At 47.0% G+C, this 27,403-nt stretch overlaps 1 long non-coding RNA gene across 1 annotated transcript in view; it reads right to left on the reverse strand.

The window, feature by feature from the left end:
• Positions 1–12,243: 12,243 nt before the first annotated feature.
• Positions 12,244–27,403, reverse strand: part of LOC104854574 — a 564,230-nt gene continuing 549,070 nt past the window's right edge. Inside the window, exon 18 of the long non-coding RNA XR_778164.2 lies at positions 12,244–12,400. This is a non-coding gene — a long non-coding RNA (uncharacterized LOC104854574). The remainder of the gene's footprint in view (positions 12,401–27,403) is intronic.

Genomic DNA, 27,403 nt, shown 5'->3' on the forward strand with positions numbered 1-27,403 from the left:
GCACCTCTGTCTCATCATGGGAACTTGAAGCTTTCCCTCTTCTTCTTGCCATAGGGCCAGGGTCTTCATCTGTTTCCTACCTTCTTTGAGATTATTGTATCCAAGACTGGGAGAAAATTAGGATTCATTTTTTTTGTAGCTTCCTCCAAAATGAAATGCGAAAGATCCTGAAGTTGTTTTTTTAAAAAGCTTTACTTTGGAATAATCCTACACTTACAGAAAAGTTCCAAAAATAGTACAGAAAGTGCCTTTATTTTCATCATTCCTGTCTCTAGTGTTAACATCTTACATAATCATAGCACAACTATCAAAACCAGGAAAGGGATTATTGTACTAGAGACTACACTATGGATCTGAAAATTTTAGTTTTATTTTCACTAATGTCCTTTTTCTATTGTAACACCCAATCTAATATGCTATGTTGGTTTTAGCTGTCTCCTTCAATCTAAGATAGCTCCTCCAAGGTTTGTTTTCAGACCTTAATTTTTGTGAATGATATCATTTTTTGTAGATGCCCCTCAATTTGAGTGAGATTATATATTTTGGCAAGCATGCCACAAAAGTGATTTTGTGTTCTTTAGATATGATATCAAAGAGTGATATCAGTTTATCTTACTGATGGTGCAATTAACCTTGATTATTTGGTTACTGCTACATTTTCTAGGGGTTGAATTTATTTTTTTTCTGATCACCAAGGTAGACAGTAGGGTAAGTTCAAATAAACATGGAGCAGTTAGAAATGTTAAAAAATCTCATGAGCTGTGGATAGTCTCTCTGCATCTGGTCTAATGTTCCAGGTCATCTATGGGCTCGATAAACATACATCTCACAAAAGTGCACTTGGTGTTTTGAGCTCTGATGGCAGAGACTTCCAACCTTGAATTATGCAAGACCCTGTAGGAGAGAACGTGTCTAATAACGGTCATTCAAGTAGGTGATTTGCTTTCCAACCAGGTGATTTCCAGGTAGTCCTCATTTCTACTGTAGTCTCCATCTGTTGCCCCCAGGGACACAGGAAAGAGCACACACTTGCTGTACTAACACAGCTTCAAGAACAAGTTCCATAAAACGACATTCTACTTCAGACTGTAATCTCTATTTCCTGTACCTGTAAATATGAGACCACGACTGCCTGGCCTAACCGATTTATTGTACTAGACTTCTCTCCAGATGGGACAGAACTTTGAGTCACACACACACACAACCCCACGGCATTCTCTTTCGGCATGTTTTGTGAATTTCTCCTCCTCCGGGGTAGCAATTTCCTCAGGTGACCAACAGAGAAGGATTTCACAACCTCTCTCCAGACCTCGTGTGGAGATAGAAACTTTTCAGAAGTTCCAGCTGCCACGTCCTCTTATGTCTCCCATTCCTGAACTTCCAGCTACGAGCATTAGCCAACCATAGAATTTAAGTTCTATGTCTCTGGGCAGGAAGGGCGAATCTTTACTGCGCTTGACTCACCACCCAGCAGGATGCTTTATTTTCAGGTGCACCCCTTCCTTCAGGAGAAAGGATGGGAGAGTTCATCTCTTTGTGGTAAACCAGTGCTTTGCAAAGCCTGAGACACATCATCAGATCTTCTGGAAGCACAGATTTGGATGCAGTGGTTTGGATGGGGCTGCAGCTGCGTCTCTGATGTCCCCAGGGGGGCAGTGCTGCGCTTCTGTGGCCCCACATGGGCGGAAAGGCTGCAGAGACAGTGGGGTGTTTCTGGCCATGGGAGAAGAGCGGCACAGAGTTGCCACTGGGAACGATACCAACCTGCTCCACTGAGATGGTAGCGGGGGTCCCCTGCCACAAAGGGACAAAACTTTCTATCACAAAAACTTTTTTGGGTAACTATTCTCAAGAGAAATTTAGTGACATGGAACCACTTTACACTAGGCTACTATCTCTGAAGTTGCATACTTAATGTAGTTTCAATGAAATTCCCCATCTAATGGTTGTGTGATGAATTGGGAGGGAAGGCTGAAGTCACGGCATCGCACTGTGTGTATTGAACATTGCTTAGTCCACAGATTTAGGGGAGCAAAGGGGCAGAGGGGGAGATGAAACATGGTGAGAGCAAAGTTAAGAACAACAAAGGTGAATGCCGATTTAAAATGGCTCTTCACCATGGAGCGCGATCCTGTTTCTCCAAACACAAGACTGCGACTGCCTAGCCTAACACTCGCTCTTCGTCATCAACGTAACTTCTTATGAGGGAGGATGGATTCTAATGTTACTTTAGAGATAAAGTGAAATTGAGAGGGAAATACATAAAAAATTAAAAGCAAGTAAGCAATGAACTGAGATTCAAACTGAGTTATCCTGACTCTTGGATCATTAACCCCTGTAACCAAGATCCTACCTGGGAGCTGGAGTCATGAAGACTTAACTTTTAGAACAAAGACACCAGAGTCAAGTGCAGCAACCCAATTCTCAACTGGGGGTTGTATTTTGCTATCATCTGGATCTGATCCACGTATGAAATCAAAAACTCCCTCTGACCATAACTTCCTTTATCTTGTGTCACTTTCTTGTTCATATTCATGCTCATAAGCCTCAGCAAGACTCCCAGTCATCAAACCCATGTTCTCTCCAGCCCTATCCATCAACACCACCCACTTTTAACCCTAGCTCATAAACATCTGCTCCGAAATCATTCATGTTTACTTGCAATTTTGTGTGCAAGACGGTGGAGACTCTTCAGCCCAGCTCCCAGCATGATTGCATAAGCCCTCATGTCACCAAAACTTGGAATTTGTGAGGGGAAAAAATACTCATTAATCCCTGAGATTTCAAGTCTGTCCCTGGTAGGAGCTAGAGTCGATTAACAAATAGGGAACTTGCTGTGGGGCCTGGGGTATGATCAGATGAAATATCTGAAACATGTGGGACTTGCTGGGCAGCTTGGGGAAGCTACCAGAGACACTGGCAGTACCTGAAGTACAAGTGGCTATGCTCATCAAAAGCAACTTTTTAAACAAAACATTTGATAAAGCATAGATATGTGACACATACCTGCTGGGCCAGTGTTCCCAAGGAAAATGGCTAAATCAGAAATTATTATGATTATCATTGGGAAGTTCTTATTAAAAAGAGATCATCTAAGGATACAGATGGCTTATTTTGAATTAGAATTAGAAGAAACAAGAAATTAGAATGAAATAAAACCAGAAAATTGGGGCCTCAAAGGCAAAAAGAGCCCACAGCCTGTAACCTTCTACTAATAAAAAGATACAGTTGAAAAACATGCTTTAATGAGAAAGCTTTCATAAAACGTATCAACTGAACACAGTGACTACTGCCTATGGTAAAGATGTATAGAAAGCTGCCAACTTTCCATGTATTTTGTCCCAGAGTCTCAAAGTCAACTGATACCAAGTAAGAAAGAGAGGCATGAAGCAAACAAAAAAAGAAAAAAAATCAATAAAATAGGCCCAGAATTTGGTCTAGAAAGTTAATTTGGGTTTGGTTTCTGGCACAAGGAGTTGAAGCAAATAAATCAGAACACTAAAACTGTTTTAGGGGATTATATTGGATCAACCAGTGTCTATGTTCAAAACTAAAAGTATTGAGCCACCAGGGTGCACCTGCCAAGGTGTGTGCAGCCCACAGAGACCATCCCTACCTGGAGATAAGGAGAGAAGTGGAGCCAGGCAGAGTGTGTCTGGGTCTCAGACACTGTCCAGAGAACTGCTCTGGCTGAAGATAACTAGAAGCTCGTTAGGGCACCTCCACACCTGCCCACAGGAAGGCACGACAACAGGGGGCCAGCGTGCTGTCTGTCTGTACCAAGGGGGAGAAATCTTGCAGTTTTCTGCTCCCAAATCACTATTTTCTGGGAGGGCAGTTCACCTTTCCAGTTCAGGGTCCTATAAACAGGGGTGACACTTTATACCAATGGAGAAAATTGACCAGGTCCCAAAGAGTCTGGGCTTTGAGAGAGATGCAGGCCTCTCATAGGCCCTGGGTGGCCAGGGTAACTGGTGGGGCTGTAGGTGTTTCATGATTGGGAGGAGACTGAAAGGGTTACAGTGACTGGAAGAACTGGCTGCTGCCTAGATTGGAATTGTTATCCATCCTATTGTCTGACCCTGAGCTAGGCTATATTTCCTAGCTTGTCCTGCAGCCTAAAAGAACCACGTGATGTCTTTTGGCTAATAGAATGAGAGCAAAGTGAAATATGCACTTACAACCTTGATACATTAGAACCCTGTGCTTGGCCGCCCCTGTCTTCCGGCTTCTTTCTGTTACCCAGGGGACCCTGGCAACCACATGTTGCAGAAGGTGGCATCTATCTACTTGAGTTCCTGACTGACTGCAGGAAGCTGAGCTCCCTGAGCTTTATGAAGTGGGTAGCAAAATTCTTTCGAGCTAAGCCACTGAAATGTGGGGCTTTAGCACTCAAAGTGGCAAGTAAAACTCATGGGAGGCCATCGTCTTAGACTGAACAGCTTTCAATAGTCCAGACCAAAATGGAGTCCCTCAAGCTAAATGCCAAATATTCAAACTGAGCTTATAAATAGGTAAGTTTCTTGTATAAAAAATAGGAGATTCACAGCAACCAATTCAAAGGGGTCCAGTCAGTCTGAGCTGGCATAACAAGGATGTCCTGTCTGCTCTAACCTACAAGGAAAGTCACTTAGAAATGACTGTACTGTTTGCTGTCCCTTGCTGCTGCTTTCTTCTGCTCTCTGCCTGTGAAGGCAATCTTGTCTGTTCAGTTTAGCAATGCACTATTCCATTTCTGTAGGTAGGATGCTGCCTCATTCATGAGTTACTAAGTCAATTAGGTCATTATACGCAATTTGTTGAAATTTCATTCTTAGACAATAGAAACGAAATCTGCTTAATAATAATACAGTATGTGAAGTACACTCCAGGTAGACCAGAAAGCATGAGTGGCTATTTCTCCTCCTTCTCTGGTAGAGTCTGGTCTTTATCTCCAAATAGAATGCCAGTTCAGCTCTTGTCAAGTGCTTTCTTCATCTCACTGCCCAAAGTAGACCCTACCGCTGACCTTTATAACCACAAGCAGCAAGGATGATCTTCCCTTCCATCGAGCAGAAGAATTCAGTGGCTCTTTTCACATTGTTCTACTGTTAGCAAGACATGTGTTCATATTCCAGTCTGCCTCTTGTGACCCACAATGGGACCTGCACAAAATGGAAGTAATTCTCACTGAGGTTTGGTTTTCTCATACCCAGACTTAGGGTTCTAATAAATGTAGACCTTAGGGTTCTCTGTTATGAGCCCTGGTCTAACCAGCTCAACACAATGAAGGTCCATCGTATCAGTATGGGTCTGGGCAGCTTTCCGGGACAGGTTTTCTCCAGGCTGTAACATACAAGTCCAGATTGATAAAGATGCCATCCTGTGACTTCGTGGTGTGGAATGTGCAGCCTCCTCAAACAACAAATCTGGGAGGAGAGATCTTGCTGCCTCAGACCAAGTAGTCCATGTCCTTTCTTAGCAGTTGATGGGCCAGAACTCATTTCTTGTCCTGATCCAACTTCAAGGAGTTTTTCAACAGGCTAGAAGGGCACTACTAATATCTACCCCATTTGGATTAAAAAAAAAAAACTTCCTCATGAGAATATTGTGAAAATTTACACAAAACTGACAAAAGAAAGTTGCTTCATACATTCTGAAAAGTTGTACCTGTCTCTGCATTCCCCACTAACAACGTAGAAGATTTGTGTAATCTTAGAATATCTCTTTTGGAGAATAACATTCAACGACGTCTTCTTTTACATATCTGTTTTGCTTTTGAAATGTCTGTACCTCAAGCCATCATTCAGTCCAGCCAGCCCGTGTTAAATGCCTACTACATTCCAGGGGCTTTCCCTGATGTAGCAGAGTCAGACCTGGCTTTTGCTGCTAATGCCAACAATAAAATGGATGAAGTTAAGTAAACCTTCCAAGGGAGCTGTTTGAGTCCGACTTTTATTGGGTTTTGACAAAACCCAGATGCCGAGCTTCTGCAGAGTCCTTCAGATGTCATTCCCTGGTGTTCCTGAAATGCAGGGCTTGCTGATTTTAATCCAGAATTATAGTTATTTATTTAACTAAGAATTTAAATAGGCTAGGGGAAAATAATCGTATTTTATTATCTTTCTTTTTCTCAGTGTTTTAAACTCTAAAAAAATATTATGGCTTCAACTTGCCCCATACATTTCCCCTAAGGATAAGTGATTATTTAATATCCTAGCAGTTTCTAGCTGCTCAGCACATTATGGGTTCATATTTTCTCTGCAAAATTTGATGTTATTTTTGTGTGTATGTGTCTTTTTCTTTGTGTGGCTCCAACTTTTCTAAAAGGAAGCCAAATTGTCCTTTCTCTGCTGTATCCCCTTTACCCTAATCCATCTGTTATTATCCCCTGGCTTCTCTGAGGACTAAATGTCCCTAACTTAATTTTGTTGAAGTTAATGATATGGCAGTAAGGAAAAAGGCAGAGAGAGAGAATGGCAGGATGTAGATTGCCATTAGTCCATACAGATATAATTGAAGATTTCAAGTGGGGTGAGTTTGCGCTACATTGTTAGAACTGCTCTTCGGGGTGCAATTGCCAACCAGGTTTCAAAATTGCAGAATGGGAGAGCAGCCTGATGTGAGGGAGGTGGGCACCAGGCTGCTGTGCCTCTTGCCAACATTCAATAATTATGATGAAAACGCAATGGTCTCAGTGCGAGAGGCAGAGGCTGCTTCCGGAACCACCCCACCTTGCTCTGTCACTGCTGATCAAGGCGCATTGTTCTCTCGCTTAATGTAACCACCACTTTCGGCTTTCCAAGTGCTTCTGAACTTATCCCTCTTTGCCACTGCGCTGATGTCTTCCCTTTGGAAAATGCAGCACAACCCACAGTCACACACACACCTACCATGCCAGAGCATGACATCCAGGGATCTTGAACGCAGACCATGAGTACTTTCAGGTTTTTATGAGAGTTTCTCACCCCCAAGGGCTTGGATCAACAATGACACTGGTCGAAAAGCCTACCACTGCATACTATTTCTCTTCCTGGACAATATAAGCAGGTGCACTTCTGAAACCTTCTGCTCCAAGTTTGTATCTATGTCTTTGGCCCTAGAAACCACTCTGAGCCTGTCTTACTCTTGCACTTAAACTGTGGGCCATTTAGAAAGCTCTTTCCCATCCAGTGTCTCTGTTTCTTACCTTAAAAGGAAGGAAGGAAACTCCTGAGTACCAAATGCCACCTGCGTACCAGGCCCCATTTTGGGCAGAGAATGATATCGCTTCCAAAATACATTTATGGTTCTTGTACAGGGCTATATAAAATGTAAGATTACCCAAATCAAATCTGAGACAAAGCAAGAAGGAAAAAACTGAAGCAAGAACTTAAAATATAACCAGGAACAAGGCTGCGCACTTGTGGGAAATCACAAATTTGGTTTCCAATTTCAATTGGAGTCAACGCAAAAGAGCAAACCGATATAATCACAATCAGCATAAAAATGGAAGCAAACAGTTATGCGATTCTTAATGTTCCTCAGATTAAAGCTCACTAGTGCTTTGGGGAAAACATTTGTCCATTCTCTGGACGAGAAGGAGGCAGGAATTCTCTTCGGGTTTCTTCTAAACAGACTTCTGTGTTGCCAAGGAAGCGGTGTACTCTACGACACCTCTGAGGAAGCCCCAGTTATAAAGAGAAAGGGTTATTCTTGCTAATACATAGACGGCACTTCACAGCCCAGAGGCAGGAGAGACGCAACCCATGAAGCAGCATCGTCTCTCGGGAGGGGCAGGTGGCTGCTGGAAGCGGGTGCTCTGGGCACCTCCCGGCCTCCCCCAGTCCTGCCCCAGTCCTTCCATCTCAGTGCCGAGTCCTCCATGGCATGACCTTCCTCACGGGGCACCTACGGCAAAGGCTGGAGACTCTGCACTTCTGCATTGGGGTCCTGGCTCTGGAAGGTAGAGGCCAAGGCTTCTGCTGTACATCTGGCCTGGTCTGAGTGTCCCCCTCTGAAGTTCACGCTGTCCTGGAACCCCAAAGCTCTTGTGTTGATGGTATTTGTACCCTGGGAGGTAATGGGGGTTAGCAACGTTGTCAGGCTGCGACCCTTAGGATGGGCTGGTGGATTTCTAAGCAGAGGAGGCCATGCTGAGCTGAGCCAGGATTGCCTGGTCTTAGTGACTGTCCTCTACCTCATCATGGCACAGCCAGGAGGTCCTCCCCAGATGGAGAGCGGACACCGGCACCTTCTCTGGGACTTCTAGAACCATGATTCAAATACACTTCTCTTGTTAAATTGCACAGTAATATTTATTGTGTTATAGTGATGGGAAATAGGCCAGGAATGTACCCTTAGAGAGCCCGGTTGCCACCTGTAACTGAGCTTTATCCATCCTTATCCATTAAGGGTATCACGAGTGCCCAAGCTGGAAGACTTGGCTCTCCTGCCCTCCCAGCCCTCCACTTGTTCTGCTCCTTGCCTCTCTGGTCCATGAGGGGTCCTACTTCTGAAACTTCCTGCACCTCCATAGAAGCCAGCTTCCTTCTGTGCAGCCTGGCACTCCCACTGCAGCCTCTGTGCTAGACGCTGGAATGCCCGGCCAGTGCTGTCTCTTCATCAACAGTGTCCTTGCCCACTTTCGGGGAAGTCGTATTTGACCCTGGACTAGAAAGGGAAGACCCCTGGATGTAGCCCAGTCATGCTGACCCCATTCCTTTTGGTCATGGCTAAGGATGAGCTTTTGTCCTGTGGTCAGAAGGGTGAGCCTGCTGGAAAATTTCTGGGAAAGGTTTGACTACTGGTAAAAAAGACAGAGCTAATAGTGACCTCTTTCCCATCTGTCCTGACTCGAGCGGAGACACAATGTCTGGAGCCGTAGCCTCTTAACTTCATCAGGTGACCAGAAATAAAATGGGGAGGGGCAGAAAGCAAAGAACACTGAAGGCAAAATAATTCACTCTTGCCACACAGCCTTTCTGAGCTGGCTGTTCTTTTTGCCTAGAACCTCCTGTTTCTTCCTTCACATGGTTCATTCCTAGTCATACTGGCCATCTTGACTTAAGGGTCTCATCCTCAGAAAAGACCTCTCTGACTACCCTGATTCTGTCTGATCTTGTTAGAAGTCTGAAGTACCCTGTAACAAAAGCCTCTATCCTAGCACCTATCATTGCTGAGATTTTTCTTTGTTTGTGATATGATTTGTTTTCATGACTAAACTCCAAGCTCCAGGATGACTGACGCTATCACAATTTCTTCAGCCCCTGACATTTACGTTCTCAATAAGTAATTTGCTTCTCTTGTTGAATAAAAAAGCTTAAATTATCTGGAATTTGGAATTTCTTCGTCTTTTAAATGATCTCCTAGGGAACTATACTGCTCAGTAGAATAGGCGTTAAATAGTCAGTGTGTATAAGTGTAAGAATGTGCTTCCTGGAAAATAACCAGAGCCCACCCACGTTCCTTGTGGCCAGTGGAACACATATCCTCGTGACAAGAGGGATAACTAAACTGGGCAGGCAGGAACGACTTCCTTTCTGAAAGCGGAAGTGTCCAGAGGAAAATGCTTGAATGAAGGCCACTCTACTCGCCATGAGAGATGAAGGTGGGCCATGGACAGAGTGGAAATTCTCAGGAGAAGGCAGCTATGAGCACTTCAATCATGGGTGAAATCTCTGAAGCTCTACGGTACATAACGTGGCTAAACGTCCAAGGGCTTCACAGCTAAGACTCGGTTTAATCTTTGCAGTGATGACAGAATACTGTGAGGTAGGTAGACCACCTCCATTTTACAGAATAGTGGATGTAAACTAACAGTAGATGAAGCTAACAGTTTTGGGACACAGGCTTGTCAAACTCCTCCATCTTCCCACTACTCCTTTGGTTCTCAAACTTGGTGGCTGTGGGATCCTCTAGGGAACTGTGGGCTCCAGTCTCACAAATTCTTATTAAATGTTTCAGGAATTGAACAAACTCTCCCGGTGAGCCTAGTGTACAGGGTACTAGACCCGCTGCTGGGCCAAATCTTAAGTCAGGTTCATAGGTCTGTAGTGGGCTGAATAGTGGCCACTGAATAGTGGTTCAAGCCCGAGCCCTAGAACTTGTGACTATGATGTTATGTGGAAACAGTCTTTGCAGATGCAAGCATGTTATGGTTACTGAGCTAGGAGCACCTTGGATTCAGAATGGGCCTTTCCTCCAATGATAAGAAGGGCAGAGGAAGACCTGAGACTGAGACCCAGGGGAGAAGGCAATACGCAGAGAGAGAGACACTGGAGGGATGCCGCTGCCACAAGCCAAGGAAACCCAGAGGACCTGACAGCCTGCAAGGACCCCCTCTCAGCCTTCAGAGAGAACATGCCTTCCTAATACCTTGTGTTTGGTTTTCTAGCTTCTAAAACTCTGAGAAAAGTGCCTTATCGTGCTCTTAAGTTGACAGTAAAACCGAGGAGACCAAATCAAGGTGGTCTCCAGGGAAACCTGAATGTGTGCATTTCTAACAAGTCCCCAGGCGAGGCTGCCCCTGCTGTCCATGGGACTACACTTGGGGAACCGCTGCTCTTCTCCACGCATCCTTGGATTCCCTTTTGCAGTTTTCCCAGACACAGACATGAGGAATGAGGAAAGGGAGGGGAGTCTGCAGGCCCTCTGGATCTCAGTGATCATCTTACTGGCTGACTGCATGATTGGTCTGTAGGAAATGGAGGTGACACTCTGAGTACAGTGGTTTCTCAAAGTGGACTAGGACAGTGATCCCAGGGCCTGTGTAACCAATCACATAGTGCTCCGAACGTCAGGAGTAGCCCTCTGCTCTGGCCAGCGGACTCATCCCCTCCGTGTGAGTTCACACTTTGGTTGGTGGCAGAGAAGAAGGCTCCTGCTCACTGCTCTCACCGTTGTAGCTGGACCCCAAGCTCTCGCCCATTTCCACTCTCTTTTTAACCATGTTTTATTTTCATTTGTATTTTTCTGGTACCAGGACTCGAACTAGGGACCTTGAGCTTGTGAGGCGGGCGGTGGAGCCACTGAGCCAGATCCCAGCCCTTGAGATCCTCAGGAGCCTTCTCTGGGCCCATTCATCTGTTCAGAGTGTTCTGTGACTATGCTTTTGCTGATGCACCCTGGGATTTATTTCCACCTCAGCTGTTTATCTTGGAGCACTGGACGCTGTCATCCAGTTGTCGCCTCCGGCCCTGGAAGCCAGCACGTGCCTGCCCAAAAGCCTCCTCTTCTCAGTCTGCTTCTGCTCCTGGGCTGTGCTCACACAGTGGCAGTCCTCGGCTCCAGTTTCTCGGGGACCCTGCAGGTAGTAAGGGCGGCGTGTGTTCCTGGAGTGCCGCCCGCCTGCCAGGAATTGTTGTGAGTGTAGGGAACAGGCAGCAAGCGAGACAGCCCCCCTCCTGGTCCTGGACCCCTGCTCTGTCAGTCTCACGGTCTAAGCAGCCATGGTCAGTCACTTGCACGAGGGCAGTTTTCTTCTACAAAATGTTCCTGTCCTTCTCCAACACATCTGCCAAGTGCAATCTTGCTTAAAACCTAAATATTTCAACATCTCCTTTAGAAAGAAGTGCGTCTCCTCGTGGGGGTCTATCGGGCTCTGATGACGTGGCGCCGGCCTCTTGTCCACACCTCGTGTCCTGCTAACTGTTCTCCCGCCCACTCCTGCTCTGTGTAGCGATACCTGCAGGCTTCCAGACCATGTGCCCTTTCTCCTCTGGGATATTCAAGTGCGCGTCCCTCTGCTGGAGCACTTGTTTCTATTTATGGCCCTAAGGCTTCCGTCAGTCGCATTCCACTGGAGTGATTAGCAGCTGTGCTGCAGTCACCTGCTCACGGGCTGTAGGCTCAGGGCAGTCTTTCTGGAGTCTTCAGGTCCGAGTTGCTTCTTAAGAGCAGCCTCAGTGATGGAACGTTTCTCCTCGACTCGGGTCTGCTTGTTCACACGCACCCCCGCTGGCAGCTCGTTCCCTGAGCGCAGGCTCTGGGCCTGCTTTCCACTCTACTCCCTGTGCCTGGTGCGGAAGCTGACAAGTGCGAGATTCTCAGTAGACTACTTGTCACCTAGACCAGGGCTGTGCAGGCTCAGCGTTCCTGGCACCTCAGCCTGGGTCCTTCTCCTGAGACTGCTCTGCACACCTGAGCTGTCCATCCACGCGCTCGGCCTCCACCCACCACGTGGGAACACCACTGCCTTCCGTCTCCAGACTCAGCCCCCGGTCCCTGGCCAACAAAACCCCCTCGAGTGAGAACAGCGGCCCAGATGAAGACACTTGCCGTGGAGGAAGATGAGCCTGCAACTAAGGCGGCAGGCGCAGCGTCCGGGTGGAGATGGAATCGGGCTGTTGGGCCGGACACGGGCACGGAGCCGGGTTACCGCTTCAGGCGCAGTTTGGGTGCAGGTTGTGGAGTAAAGAGCAGTCGTGCAGCAAAGCTCAGCCTGGAATAAATGGAGACAGCCTGGTGGGAGGGGCAGGCGGAGAGGCAGCGAGCATGAATATTAACTGCTCAGGCTCTGAACTAGACAGACTGGTTTTGAGTTTTAACAGCATCTCTTGCCAACTGTGAAATCCTTGACAAATTATTTAGCCTTTCTGAATTTTCATTCTCTCACATGTAGGAGGAGGACAAGGGTATTGTTTTAAAGATTAAGTGAGGTGAAGCGTCTATGAGACGCTAGCACCAGGGGTGACACGGAAGAAATACACGACGAGTGCTTATTAGTAGTATTATCATCGCTGATATTGTTATTAGCATCGGGACGGCCAGCAGAACAGAGCGCCTGGCAGGAGGATTTGGAAGCTAGAAGTAGCTGTCATGAGAAACAGGCAGGCAGCTGGGCTGGCGAAGGACCCACTGGTGGGTAGGCAAAGCAGCCGCCTCCTTCATGAATCCCTGAGCCCCGAGGGAGGCGCATCGCCGCGCGCAGGCAGAGAGCAAGCCCGATGCAGGCTCACCTAAAGGGAATCCCAGGTGTGCAGTACTGAAAGGCGGTACTCCGTCAGCCAGGGAAACGATCCCACGGGAAACACAGAAACGTCCAAAAGGAAAGAACGTCAGGGTAATAACGTGGGAAGATACTGGTTAGCACATAGAAGGTTACAGTTCGTGGCAAACAGCATGAAACGGAGGAGGAGGAGCAAAAGAATCAAACAAGGTTCGAGCGCTTCATGTCCTGGGTGTGTGGTGAGGAGTTATTTCAAAGTCTCATACTCTAGTAAGTCAGGTGTGTGGGTTTTAAACTCAAGAGTGGGGGCCAATAAATGGATGGCATAAGAACATGGGACTAACATGAGAATAGTGTTTATTGACAAATACGTGTGCACTAGTTAAGAGAAGTTTTAAAGGTAAGAGTGAAACTGAGTGAGAGAGACAATGCCAGAGAGAGAAGAACAAGGAACAGATGGTACAATATGAAAACAAATGGTAAGATGGTAAATATATACTTAAACATATCAGTAATTCCTCTTAACGGTAAAAGAGTAAATGTTCTCGTTAGAAGACTAAACTTGTTAGACTTGATAAATTAACAAAATCCAGCTCTTTGATGCTTTCAAGAATCTTGCAAAGATCTTGCAAATCTATGCAAACTCAAACAAATGCTGGGAGAGCTGTATTAATAGCTAACAAAATAAACAGCAAAGTTAAGATGCTTCAGCAAGAGTAAGAAATTTCGTAATGAGAGTGGGTCAGAAGCTAAAACAATTCAAAATTTTCATTCACGAAATACTCTAACCTCAAGATACTTAGAGTGAAAATTGGCCTAACTAAAAGTAGAAACAACTCTACAATTATAGTTGGAAATTATAATTCATTTCTTGCAGCAATGGATAGAGACTGCAGAAAAAAGATCAGTTGGGAGATAGGAAGATTTGAGCAATACAATTAATAAACCAGACCTAATTGTCATACATACATACCTCTCAGCTCCAACCGGTACCAAGTACTTGTTCTTTTCAAATTTAAAAATTAACAAAAATTGAACATATGCTGGTCCATAAAGCTAAATCTCAACACATTTCAAAGGACTGACCTCGGGAGACACAAAGAATCTAACAACCTGCCTGCCAGTTGTAAGATAACTAGAGAAAGTCTTACATGTTTGATTATCAAGCAATACACTTATATTGCTTTTGTTTTAGAGAACAGAGGAAAAAAGAAAAGAAATTATTTGGTAGTCAGCTTTTCTGTTTCAGAGGCAAAACTCACAACACCGCCATTTAAAAGAGGAGAGGCTCAGAGGACGCAGTCCGTGCTCTGCTGGCTGTAAGGCTGAAATGGGGGAGCAGAGGGTGAGGCAGTGGGAGCTGTTCACCTCACGGCAGCCAGGAAGTGGATGTAGAAGGGCAGAGCCGGCCGGGCAGTGAGCAGCAGACTCTGAAAACCTCCCAACCTCACATTCACCAGTGACCTTATCAATGGCTCACTCCGGCCATAAGGAATCTTCCTTGGACTTGACTACCTTTTCAATGCAGGAGACCTTTAGGGAGCATCCTAGAGCTAATCCCACAGAAAACATAAAATGTTTTGAACTAATTAATAAAAATAAATGATATTGATTTGTGAAATGCAGCCAAACCAATCCTAAAGGGGAAACCTATTGCTTTAAATCCTATTAGGAGAGAAAAGGGGCTAACATTTCACTTCATAAGTACTTGAGAACTTTTTTAGGGAATTAGAAGTCTAGTATAACCAAAGAAAGGAGACAGAAATAATAGAGAAGAGATTAATATATAAAAACAAACATACAATAAAGAAAATCAACAAAGCCAAAAGTTTATTCTGTGAAAGATAAATGGCATTTAAAAACTTTCTAACCATAACTAACTACAGTATTTTAAAGGGGTAGGTTGTTAAAAATAAAGAAAAGGTGACAGCTTCTGTGGTTGGAATCTGTGATTCCGGACAGGATCCTTGGTGTGCGTGGCTTTGTTGGAGGAGTGGACCCTTGAGAGGCAGGGCCGCAGGAGCGGAAGTGAGGGCGCTGAGGGCAGAGGTCGTCCTCTCGCCTCTCCTTGAGCTCTCGGAAGAGGACTGTCATGAAAGGAGAGTAACAGGAAGTAGGAAGGTAGATCTTTCTCAGCAGGAGGGGGTCAAGAGGTGGAGGGAGGGGGAAGGGGAGCAGGGAGAGGGGGTGCAGAAAGGGAATTTGGATGTGTAACGGCCACAGACTGACTACACACTAGGAATGCAAACATTGTGTGCTGCAAACATGGACAAAAGAAGAGGGGGTCAAGAGGCGTGTGAAGTGGAGAGGAAGAAGAGATGAATCAAGGTTGGTATGTGCACGTACCATCTTCCCACGCACACGGTCATGGGCTAATAAACTAAACAAAGTTAAACAGGGAAAACCTAGCTGGGATGGTGGGGGGACACATATTTGGTGCCTAGTGGGAGATTTTACTGAAGGAGAGGAACCAGAGTAGAGAACCACTAGAAATAAACTGACCGGGTATTTGGAGGCCAAGGAATAGCAGTCTGAAGTCGGGGGGTGGTAACTGCGGATTGAAACTCATCTGAGCAAATCCCTGAGATTCTCAGTCTAAGATGAAGCCAAGTGAAAGACAGACATTCTCAGAAGCACAGGGTGACAGGGATTGGTGGAGCCAGCAGGTGGGAGGAGGAGGCCAGAGATGGAAAAGATCAAACAAGCAAGGGAGCTTCCATGGCTTTCTCTTTTTTTCTTTTTTAAAGAGGAGCAAAGGGTGGAAGAATAAGAGACCAAGGAGACTGGAAGGCAAAAGACAGGACGAGGCCGGTGCGGGAGTGCAGCCCCGCCAACGGACATGGGTCTCCACTGAGCCCTGGTACAGCATCCCTTGTCCCAAGGTCACCCCGAATATTTTCCCTTTATCTGCACACTGCGGATGAAATTTCCCTCCCTCCGCTGAAACGTCCCTGCTTCGCTTTCTGTTCATCTCTGTGCTGCAATCCAGCTAAAACAAAAGACATCTGGAGGGCATTTCACTAAGTCTGCAGTGACCTTGTTATGGCTGATTTGCCTGAGTAGGTTTGGGACAGATTTTCCAAAATGAAGCTGAGTTTCGTGAATAATAAATGCATGCACAGATATCTTTATTACTCGATAGATTGTTTTTCTCTAATTCAATAAATATTTCGCAAAGGTCAGGGTCAGAATAAGATGGATTCTCCTTGCCAGCTGGCTGTAAACATTCATACCAGGAAACCAGAACAGCCAAAGATGAGCGCTAATGGTCTTCGTTCTTTATATCTGTATTTCTTCACTAATGTGCACATTTTATAAAACTGAAGTTCAAGACAACTTTTTCAATTTATGAGCAATAAGGAGCAAATGGAGAGGATCATTCATGGAAATGAGAAAGTTTTCCAATTATCAGTGACATTCATCTCGAAACCCCCAAAAGCATGGTTTTTCAGAAATGCTGCAGTCAGTGTGAAAAAGTAACTATTGATTTTACTCTTATAGCAACACTGTAGGACAGAACTTCAGAGCCTTAGCATCAGAAAAGGGTTTAGGGATTAGTTATTTCAAGCCCTTTGTTTTAACACACGATTCCCAGAGTAATTTCAGACATGCCCACCAGGCAGGTGAGGACACACATGAAAGTAACAACAGCCCTATTCATAGCAAAGACACATCATCACTGTTATGCGTGCCAAGGATGGTTCTAGAAATCTTACAAGCATTAGCTTATTTCCTCCCACCCAACACATCACTACAGTTACTAACTACTCCATTTTACGGCTGAGAAAACTGAAGTAAGAGAAAAAGAAGTCACCTGTGTGACACCATAGGTGCAAGGCAGAGCCAGGACTCCAGGACTCCACACAGACTGACTTTGGGTCAACGTTAGAGCTACTCTCAACATAGGTACCTGTGACTCTACTTTCCCAAGTTGCTCCCTAGACCAGAATGAAAACCAAGAAGTTGTTTAAATTATAGTGATGCTATCTAAAAAGCTCTTTGTCCCCTCTCTAGTCAATTAAAGGGATGGGGGGGAGGAGAGAAAGAGAGAGAGGGAGAGAGAGAGAAAAGAAGAAGGAGAGGAGGAAGAAGAGGAGGAAGCGGAAAGAGAAATTTTAAATCAGGACACAGAGCAGGAAAGAATTGCGGTTTTCTTTATTTTTTCCTTTCTGTTAAAAATTGTTTTGAAACCAAGTCCCACCTAGCTGGCCTCCTGTAAGGCCGAGCTGGGTCTGAGGTCCTTCAGTCCTGGACTGCTCTCTCCGGCCTCCCTGGGAGGAGGGAGGAGCACTGCACACAGCAGGTCGTTCTTGCCACCCTGGGGCTCTGAGGAGGTAGGAGAAGACCCTGGCCACTGCTGCAGCCTGTGATGACAGGCGGGCCGGCCCCTGTCCTCTTGGCCGCACGGCTTAGCCTGCATTTCGCAGTGCCTGGGTTGTCCTGTAAGATGGCCTCCCAGCTGTCCTCTCTCCGCAGCGCCCCCAGCTCTCCCCCAAACCAGGCTGCGGGGAGAATCTGGCCTTCGTGTCCAGTCTCTCTCTGACTTTTTCATGGCCTTGTGACAAAGAGGGAGCTGCTTGGTGCCCCACATCTGAGCCATGCTCTCTTCTAAGGTTCTACACTCTGACTCCTGCTCCCTGGTACTAAACCCTGGTTCAGGGACAGCGGGCTGCAGCCCCTCTCCCTGTCCACTCCCTCTCTCTCCCGGCACCTTCCCTCCTTCCCCGTGGAATGGAGTCATCCTCCTGCATCCACACCCCGTGTCTTCAGCTCTGCTACTGCTGCAGTCTTTCCCAGATGTCCCTGTGATACCTCCAGGGGACCCAGCGCTGCTCGGAAGCCTTTCCGGCAAGCTCTGTCAACAGCTGATCGCCCCATTTGAACTTCCAGTTCTCAGGCAGCCCCTGCCGGCAGCTGGCCCGAACACTTGTGCTCTGAGCTCCTCGAGTGACCTTTCTTTCTAGCTCATACACATTGGGAGTTATTTGTGACTAGGATCAAATTTTGTTAACTTTTTAATATCTGTTGTTTAGCCCAGCGCCTACTATTTATTATACGCTCTTTAAATATAGGATAAATGAATAAAATACTATGCTAGTGCTCATTATCCCACCCCATCAACTGCATTTCAGATTTCGTGCCATGCAGTGCCTTGCTAGGTGTCTCCTGATCCTTCTGTGACACTAATCCAGGCATCGCCAGCCAACGGGACAGCACGGGCAAAGATACTCTCTGAGCTCGAGCTCCAAAACATTTGTTTCTCTAACTATGGCCGCTCAACCCTGTAGAAACCAATTTCGGTTCGTATCTTTCTAAAGCAAAGAAAAAGAAACACATACGCAAACCAGGTCCATGCACAATAAACGGATGCATGTGAATGAATAATGGACAGATAAACGACAAATAAAGGGCATTTGTGGGATGTCAGTGCAGGACGCTGTCCTCACGGCAAGCTTCCCCGGACGGCAGGCCCTCTGGGAGCAGGCTCTCACAGCCCGTGGCAGAGGCGCAGCTACACAGACAGTGCGCACCCCAAGCGCTGCGGTCCCCACCTCCCACCACTGTTTATCAGAAGTGAAGAGGTCTGGAGGCTGGAGGGGCAACAGTAACAGCTGCCAGTCGAGAGGCACTTTCGGCACAGACCAGCGCATGCAGGCCAGACCCAGATGCCCCTGCTCAAAGCCAGCAGATGGCGACTTCCATCCTGCAGAGTAGAAGTGCAGCCTGAAGGTGGCTAGAAGGACCTGGTGGCCTTCAACTCCCGCTCCCTGTGCTCGGTGCTCTGCGGCACCGAGGCCCTGCTGGTTCTCGATGTTTTTGGCACTGGCTCCTGGCTCAGGCCCTTCACACTTGCCAGGCATTCTTTGTGCTGCCTGCTACAAAGTACCACAAACTGGGTGCTTGCAGTGAGGGTCTGAGGGCCCCGACACAAAGGAACAGCTCACATACAAGAGCTGAAACAGCACACCATGCCCCTGTGTGCAATGCGTACATACGGACTGAGATGTGAAGAATAATTTTTAAAGAAACAAATGTATTCTTTCCCAGTTATGCAGCTAAAAATCTGAAATCAAGGCATGAGCTGGCCTTGCTTCCTTTGAGTGCTCTCTGAGAGACTCCTGTGTCTCTCCAGCTTCTGGGCTTTGCCAGTAGTCTCTGGGACCCCTTGGCTTGTGGACACATCACCCAGTCATGTGACTGTCTTCTATGGCTCCCTCCCTGTGTGTCTACCTCTGTGTCCAAACATCACCTTTTTATAAGAATAGCAGTTAGATTAGGATGCATCCTAAGACCACTGTAAAGGCCAATTTCTAGATTGAGATGCATCACTGGGTGTTAGAACTACAAGATTTCTCTGCGGAGACACAGTGATACCATGTCATTCCTCTTCCAGGTATGCACTGACCCGCTTTCTCAACTCTCTGCCCCTTCTCGCTGACGCCTTCCCTTGCACCATGCCAACGCCACCTCCCCTGTGCCATCACTTCTGTCCCATCTTTGTTTGATGTTTCTCCCGTGCTTATGACTACTGTCCACTTGCCTTACTAACTGTCCTTTTGTTTCTCTCTCCCAGTCCCCTTTACTCACTGTGGTGCCCCCGTGCTAGAACTGCGCTCCGAGGCAGCCCCTCTACAAAAGCCAATGTGATAAACCAGCGCCTGGAAGTTATCACAGTGATTGTCATCCTCGCCTCAAAACTAAGGCGCCTGGTGGTGGCAGAGACAAGATGTCTTGCTAGAGATAATCAGACAGTGAGTTTCGGAGCCGGGCTGAACCCAGTCACATCGACTCTAAAGCTCTCTCCCTCCACTGTGCTGTGCCGCCCAGGGCAGGAGGAGGGACTGACTTCCTGCAGGTGTGCGAGGAATTCTGCAGCTGCTTAAATTATTGGGTTCTTTCCTCTAGATAAAACGCCACTTGGAAAACATCACCCAAATGTAAATATTCATGTATATGTAAGTGGTCTGGCTCAGTTTGCAATGTCACTCAGACAACTCCGACAGCAGAAAACACTTTGTATCTCTAAAATTAAAAAGAAAAATCCAATTAGGTAAGCGACTTTTTGGCTCAGGTGATGGTTTTATTTCTCTGGGCAGATGAGAAAAACCGAGAGGCATAGGCAGCCTGAGCTGGGAGCTAGGTACCTTTTGCCACTTTTGAATTTTAGACACAAAGTCTTCCAAACCAGAGTGAAACTTGAGTGTCAAATGAACAGCTGCTGTGCCTATAACCCCAGACCCCTCTTAACCAGCAAATATATGAACTGCATCTCCACAGGCAAAGAAAGTTGAACAATGATCTAACTAAATCAAGCCCCAAACCTTCCAGTGAGGCAGAGGAAGTTGTTTCTATTTGAATTACCCAGATGGGCTGTCAGCACAGATCATATCCGCTGGATAATTGTTCATGTTCCCTCTTTGCTCTGTGAGCATAGCCACCGCCTAGGAGCCACTGTTCTGTGGAAATCACCCATTGCTGACATGTCCCTGTCACAGTGATGATCCTGCAATAAACCAGGGATGCTAAGCAGAGCAGGGAGCCGTGTGGCTGTATCTGCCACCATCATTAAATGCGGTCTCATCCAGGATGGAGAGGTGGAAGGAGACAGCAGACTGAGCACAGAACTGGTTTACCCAGCGGAGCCCTGCATTTGGATGAGAAGAAAATGCCAAAAAAGAAGAAAAGACAAAAGAAAGAAGGAAACCTGTGCCTCAGAACCCAACATAATCATCCAGTGAAGTCAGGAGAACAGCAAAATGAATAGCATTTCCAGCTTTTAGAAGAAGGCTGAGTGCTTTGGGTTGACTGACTGGGTTAATCAGATTCTTTGAAACGTTCGTTAGGCAGGTTTTGTCAGTTTGTTGGTTTGTTTGCCTCTTGCTTGTCAGTATGCGGATGGCTGCAGGGACAGTGAACAGCACATCATGGACCCAACACAGTGAGAAGAGCTGGCTCCTGACGCCCCCGACTGAACTCGCAGAAAGAAGAGCCAGTCCACACTGTGACTGCACCCCCAGCCCCAGGGGCCCTGTGACCCTGATTGTGGCTGCAACTTCATTTTGCATGGCGCATGGAACCCAAGAGAGGGAGGGGAGCACTGCTGTGGGGTGCTGACTCCACTCTGTGTTGAGCCCACACGAACCAGGGTTGTTGCTCTTCTTCCTGACACACTCCTTCGTAAGCCCTGGGGAATTAGGCCTTGGTATTAGTCATATTTCCCAATTCTCTGTGAAATTGGTCAGGGGCTGAAAACGACTTTTCGTGTGGCGGGGGTTAAATTTTGCTTTACAGCTCTCACTTTGCACCTCTCTAGCTTGGGGAGGCCTCAGAGATTACTGTGCAGTTTAGTTCCGTTTCATCATCCCCATATATTGCAGTTCCAAGGAATATTGCTTTCTTAAGCCTACAAACTTTTATTACTCTACCCAAAGATGGGGATAAAGTTTCAAAATTTATTGCTTAATCCACCTCCACAAAATACACTCACATCCATGAGCACGGGGCAGAGGACACCAAATTGCACACACACACACACACACACACACACACACACGCACACACACACACACACACGCACACACACACACACACACGCACACACACACACACACACGCACACACACACACACACACGCACACACACACACACACACGCACACACACACACACACACGCACACACACACACACACACGCACACACACACACACACACGCACACACACACACACACACGCACACACACACACACACACGCACACACACACACACACACACACACACACACATGCGCGAGCGCATGTGTGCATGTGCACAAGTCAGCCCCCACCTGTGAATACACAGGTGGTCAGTGTGTCCGGAAGGCACAGAGGGCTGTGTGTGGGCGCAGATTACAGCCTCCTTTGCACAGAGAAAGCAGTCTTGAAGTGAGAGCTGCATTCGACAGAACATTCTCACACCTGTGTCCAGAGCAGGCTGTCCCCACCTCATTGTCCCTAGTGGGTAGAAACACCTTAAAGCTCTTCCAGGCCACACTTAAGATGTTGAAGTCACCATTAAGATGCAGCCAATAGAAGGTTCCAGTTACAAATCTTAGAGCACTGGCTTCTATTTCGAAGTGTTATGGACTGGTCGTAGCAAAGAGATGCTGCTCAGGAAAACGTGCTGTCTAGGAAACCCTGTGTTGGGGCTGGGACAATCAGGTCTCTGTCGATAAACACAGCTGACCCTGCCCCATTGTGTGGCTGCAAACTCTGTCCTCAGAAGTGGAGATCTTCTGAGGAAATACGTTAAATTTACACAGAAGATTAAGAGAGATTATTACATGAAAAGTAGCATCAGACACTTAGTTAAAGCAAAACTCAGTGTGTCAGAAATCACGAGATACAGAAGAACTCTAAGAAGATTTTAAGTAAACTCATACTAGGTACAGGTAACTGTTCGGCATAAATACCCTACTTAAAATAAAGCGGGCCCTTTACAAAGTGCAGGGAATGGGGTGTGGGCTGGCAGTTGCTCCATGAAACGGGGGACATGGGGTCAATAAGGAGCATTTTTCACTTTTTTAACCCCCCTGAGAACTCTGGCCATGTCTAAGTAGAGGGGTAGCCAGTGTGCTTGGCTTGCAGGGAGAAATATTCTTAAATGCTTAGACTTTCCCAAGCAACAGGGAGCTTCCTGTGGTGGGTCCCTGAGGCCGTGCCTGCCTGCTTCGGAGATTCAGGGGGAGCTGGACACACTGGTAGTCTCAGGGGGACACTGACCATGCCGGGGAGCCCAGCACTGTTAATGAGAGTGGAGACTTGAGATAAGGAGGTGTCAGGTGCTCCAAGGCTTAGTGCATCCCACTCACCAAGGCCGGGTGAGTACCGCGTGTGCAGAGCTCCAGCAGACATCGTGAGTAGCAGTACCCTGTGTCTGCTGTCACCACCCCATGCCAGGAGGGCCTCCCAAGAGGGAGCCGCTTACACTCACCCCCGTGCTTCGTCTTTGAGCTACTCCTTTGTTCCTTTCCCTGATCTGCTTCTCTCCATTCATAAACGTGAATGTGAGCACAGTGGCTTTCATGGCCTCCGTGAATCTCTCTGAGGGTGTTTTAAAATTAGCTTTATTGGTGCACTTTAGATATACAAAATAATCACCTTGATCTAGGGGACTTGCACCTGTAGGTAACATGTCTTGATCGTTCTTTTGTCCCCAGTCTTCTCCGCCCCCTTGAATCCCTCTCCCCTCCTTATTCCCCAAAGCTTTGTTTCCATTTTCCGAGGACGCTTGTGGACAACTCTGAAGCTCAGGGTTAGTGTCAGAGTCCTGGGCAGATCTGGGGTTTGGAGGACCTATGCCTGCCACCTCCCGGCTTGGATCGTTCTTGGGTGCTCTCAACTCTCTGGAGGCCCAGGATTTGGCCAGACCACCCAGACCTGAGCATCGGTTACTCTGGGGCGGAGGAGGAGGTCAAGCCTCAGAGTCAGCGGAGGAGCGTGACAGCCCTGTGGGGAGCGGTGCTAGAGAGGAAGGAAGACTCTTATTCCTTTCTTGTCTCATTTCCTTGGCAAGACCCATGAAGGATTAGCACAGCTTTAGTTGTATGGGAAAACGACCAGGAAGGAGACTGGCCCGGGAGAAGAGTAGAAGACACAGAGAGAACACGGGATGAAGAAAAGTATGGATCACGGCATCGAGGGAATTCTTCTCCTGCCAAACCCATCAAGCAAAGAGAGCTCGGTCTTGCAAAGTCCTCCACACCCATGTTGTAGGACACCCGTTAATCATACACAGATCTTTTGTTTTTAATAATACTTTTACCAAAATACCTCAGTGGAATATATTTAATGGAGGTAATATTATGCTCCTAAACGTTGGAGGTAGAGGCAGAAATCACATGTGTTTTTGTGGCAGGCATGGAAATTAAAGTCTAGGGAAATTAAATTGCCCACGGTCATAGTGTCCCTTTCAGACAAAAAGGCTGGAGAACAAAATAACAGAAGAGACTTCTCATTCCTGGTAACAACAACAACAGCAACACAACAGCCTCTACCACAGATTCTGAGGAGAAGCTAGCAAATAGGAAAGGAAATTGTGGGGAAGCCAATGAGGAACCCAATGTTACTTTAAATTAAAAACTGAAATATATACCTGCTGAAAAGGGGAAATTAAATGAACACTGTATGACGGAGCGTAATAGAAAGAAAATATTTCACCAAGAAAAGTTTTCAGGATCACATCAAAATGTTCCTCTGAAATTGATAAAAAACCTTTTTCTTCATTTCTTCTCTCTCCCTCAGAAACTTTATCCTTTCATTAGAAGTCAGCCATGTGCAGGAATTATTGATAGCTGTAATATTTCATCTTGTATTTTTTAATCAGTCACTGCAGTGCGTGAGCTGCTCATGAACTGTGCTATGGTTTCCAAGAAAAGTTCCCAGTCCCTTGGTGCAGCTGTTCCACAGATGCGCCCGGGCTGTGTCCACTGTCCTGGGAGAGGAGGGTGAACTTGAAGCCTCAGCTGGCTTTCCCGGCACTTCTACCGGTAAAGGCGAAAGCTGCAGAAATGTCATCAGTCAAGTTGAACCCTTTACAGTTTATAATACATAGCTCACGCGTGTTCATCTGTCCGAAAAGTGACCCACGAGGAAGACAGTGTTAGGATGACTCCAGGACAGACGCAAAGAGGAGAGTGAGACCTACGGGGTGCCACACTTGTACAGCGTGATGCCCACACCCGCGCCTCGACAGGTTAATGTCCACTACTCCCAAGTCCCTGAATCTGAAAATGGGGAATGAATAGTGGTACTCAGCCGCGAGCTACCTGCTGCCAGCTCTGAGCAGTGTGGACGCTGCTGCCCCTCGTTTACTTCAGGATAGAAACCTCTCGGTCCTTCACCAAGGACTTCGGTAACGATAACTAAATTCTCAGGAACAGCACGGCCGTCCACTAAGGTTGCGCATGTCAGGCTTCCCTGACCTTTCACTGTCCCTCAGACGTGTCCCCGTCCTAGCTGGAGCCCTAGCCCTGTCCTCTCTGCATTTGGTGGTCGGTCTGTGGCTGGCTGGGCTCAGTGGTCTGGAGCCTGTGGTGAGAAAGCGCGTCATGGCGGCACACGCGCAGCAGACCAAGTCCCTTGCTTCATCACCCGCGCACAGAAAGGAAGCAGGTGGCAGCGTTGGAGTTCTGTGATCTGCTTGGAGGCGCACCCCTCACCTCGACAGCCTAAATCCTCTGATGGGCCTTGCTCCACAAAGGATCCCACCTCCCAGCCGTCTCAAACCTGGGCGGGAAGCCTCTGACGCCCGAGGCTATGGGAGACTTTCCAGATCCGAACATGGCGCCTTGGTACATGGACCCAGCCACTGCCCAGAGGGAAGCACATCAGCCTGGGAGTTAGGAATCTCATTCTGGCTGTTTTGTGTCGATGAGCTCAGGCTCCTTCAGCCACACTGCAGCTTCTCTGAGTCTGTGTCTGCCTCTGTACAACAAGGGCCATTAGAACAGATGCAGTTAAAGGGTCATCATCAAAATCAGCTACATGTGATTTACCACGTGGTTGGATAGACATGGCTAAATACCTGGCTACTACATTTATCAAGATGACTTCGTTTCTAAGTTTTGTTTCTACAGTGAAATTTGTAAGCCACACTTGGATTTCTCTCATCACTCCACGAAACCTAGTTCATCAATATATTTGATTAGAGATTTTTTTTTTTTCTGATCAACTGGGTAAAAGAAAAATCACATTGTTGATATCGACACTTAGTCCCTGGGGGAGATGTTGTGAAGGAATTCAAGATAACCATGAACTTGTCATTGAGCTTTCTCTGAGGCTCAGACAGTAGGCGCACTCTTGATAATGCCAGTAAGATTCACCTGGCACATAGTGGCCACCGATCTGTCCTAAGTGCCTTCCATGTACTTACACGATGAACTTCCACAACTCTCCTATGAGACAGGCATAATTGTCGCCTCTGTCTCGCTAACAAGGAAATAGCCCATAGGACTTGAGTGTGGTGCTCAACATTACCAAGCTAATTAGTGGCCGAGACAGGATTTGTGTGGCCTCTGGCACCAGGGCCGGCACTGTTACCGCTGTCCCCTGCTGCTGTCCCACTGGAGACATAGGGTGTCACATCCATGAGTAAAGGCAAGTTGTTTCCTAATCCATGGAGTAAGAACGACAGGCAAGGGTTACATAAGTGATTTTAAGCTACGTTTGAAATTTAGGACAATTTCACTCCCAGTTGGGCAGAGCTGCATCTCTGTCACTGGATGCACTTATTTCGAACTCACTCCATCCTTTAATTATTAATGAATCCAGGTGAAGAAATGCAAAATGGTGCCTTATAACCATGCTTTGTCCCAGAATTCAACTGTGTGTGTGTATGTTTGATGGGTATATATAAACATGTGGCTGCATACATATACAGATATGGGTGTATATACAACAGAAATGCACTGGCTACATGTTGGGGTAGGATTATGGCATGACAACCATCCCTGTTTATCATATTCTTGAGGTTTCAAGGTTTCTACAGTGTGCTTGCGGTTTCCGAGGACTTCGGCAGCCCAGCAGACCTGAGCTGGTTTGGCCCACCACCCACGGCAGGCTGCGGCTCTGGCTCCTTCAGAGCCACTCTAAGGTCTCCCCAGATTACCTGTGCTCAGCAAAACAGAGTGTCTCCCAAGCTTACAGAACGCTCACCTCTCCTAGAGCTGGGCTTGTGTGGGTTTCGGGGAAGAAGCTGTGATTTCCCCAGATTCCTTGACCCAGGACTCTTGCACAGTGACAGTTTTGCACAGAAGAACACTGAGAGTTTAGGAGAAAAACTGCTGGCTGATGAAGGCTTCTCAGCCACACGGGGTAGGTGCTATGCCGCACAAGAGTCTCCTCAGCAATCTGCTCTCCCTGGGAGGAGAGGGCCAAGGGCAAAGAGAACTCAGGGATCTCTGCTCAGCAAAGCTGTCCCTGGCCACGAAGCCTGACTGTAAACTGTGGCTGATAATGGTTACTTTACAAAGCCTGTCCGACTCTTTAAGGCTGACATGAGTAGAAAAGTCATCTCTCTCTCCCATCCAGGTTTGTGGTTAGAAGATGGACCCACAAGCCTCGGGGAGGCTTCATTGGTTCGTTATTTCATGTATCGATCTGCACAGGACTCTGGACCGCCTACCGTGTGTTCCCCTCTGAGCCAGGCATCAAGCCCACAAAGGAACACAATGCCAGATTCCTGAGCGTGTGGTGAGGGTAACGGTTCTGTACACAGCAATCACAGTGCCACAGGCCATTGCAGGACTGGTTGTATGAGCCTATTCCTTAAGCTCAAAAACATGCCAAGGTGTCCAAGCCATCCTGAAGTTCAGGGACAGAAGTACACAAGACTTTGCTTTAGCATGTGTCAGCCATGGCTAGGATCGTTTTCCCTGCTTTCCAAGATGCAGCACCACTGTGCTTAGCAGAGATCAAAGGTGCCCATGTCTGCACTTGGTAAGCTCAGACATAAGA

Source organism: Fukomys damarensis, unplaced genomic scaffold, assembly GCF_012274545.1.
Source record: "Fukomys damarensis isolate Sample0158 unplaced genomic scaffold, DMR_v1.0_HiC HiC_scaffold_11, whole genome shotgun sequence".
In the NCBI taxonomy this organism is placed as follows: domain Eukaryota; kingdom Metazoa; phylum Chordata; class Mammalia; order Rodentia; family Bathyergidae; genus Fukomys; species Fukomys damarensis.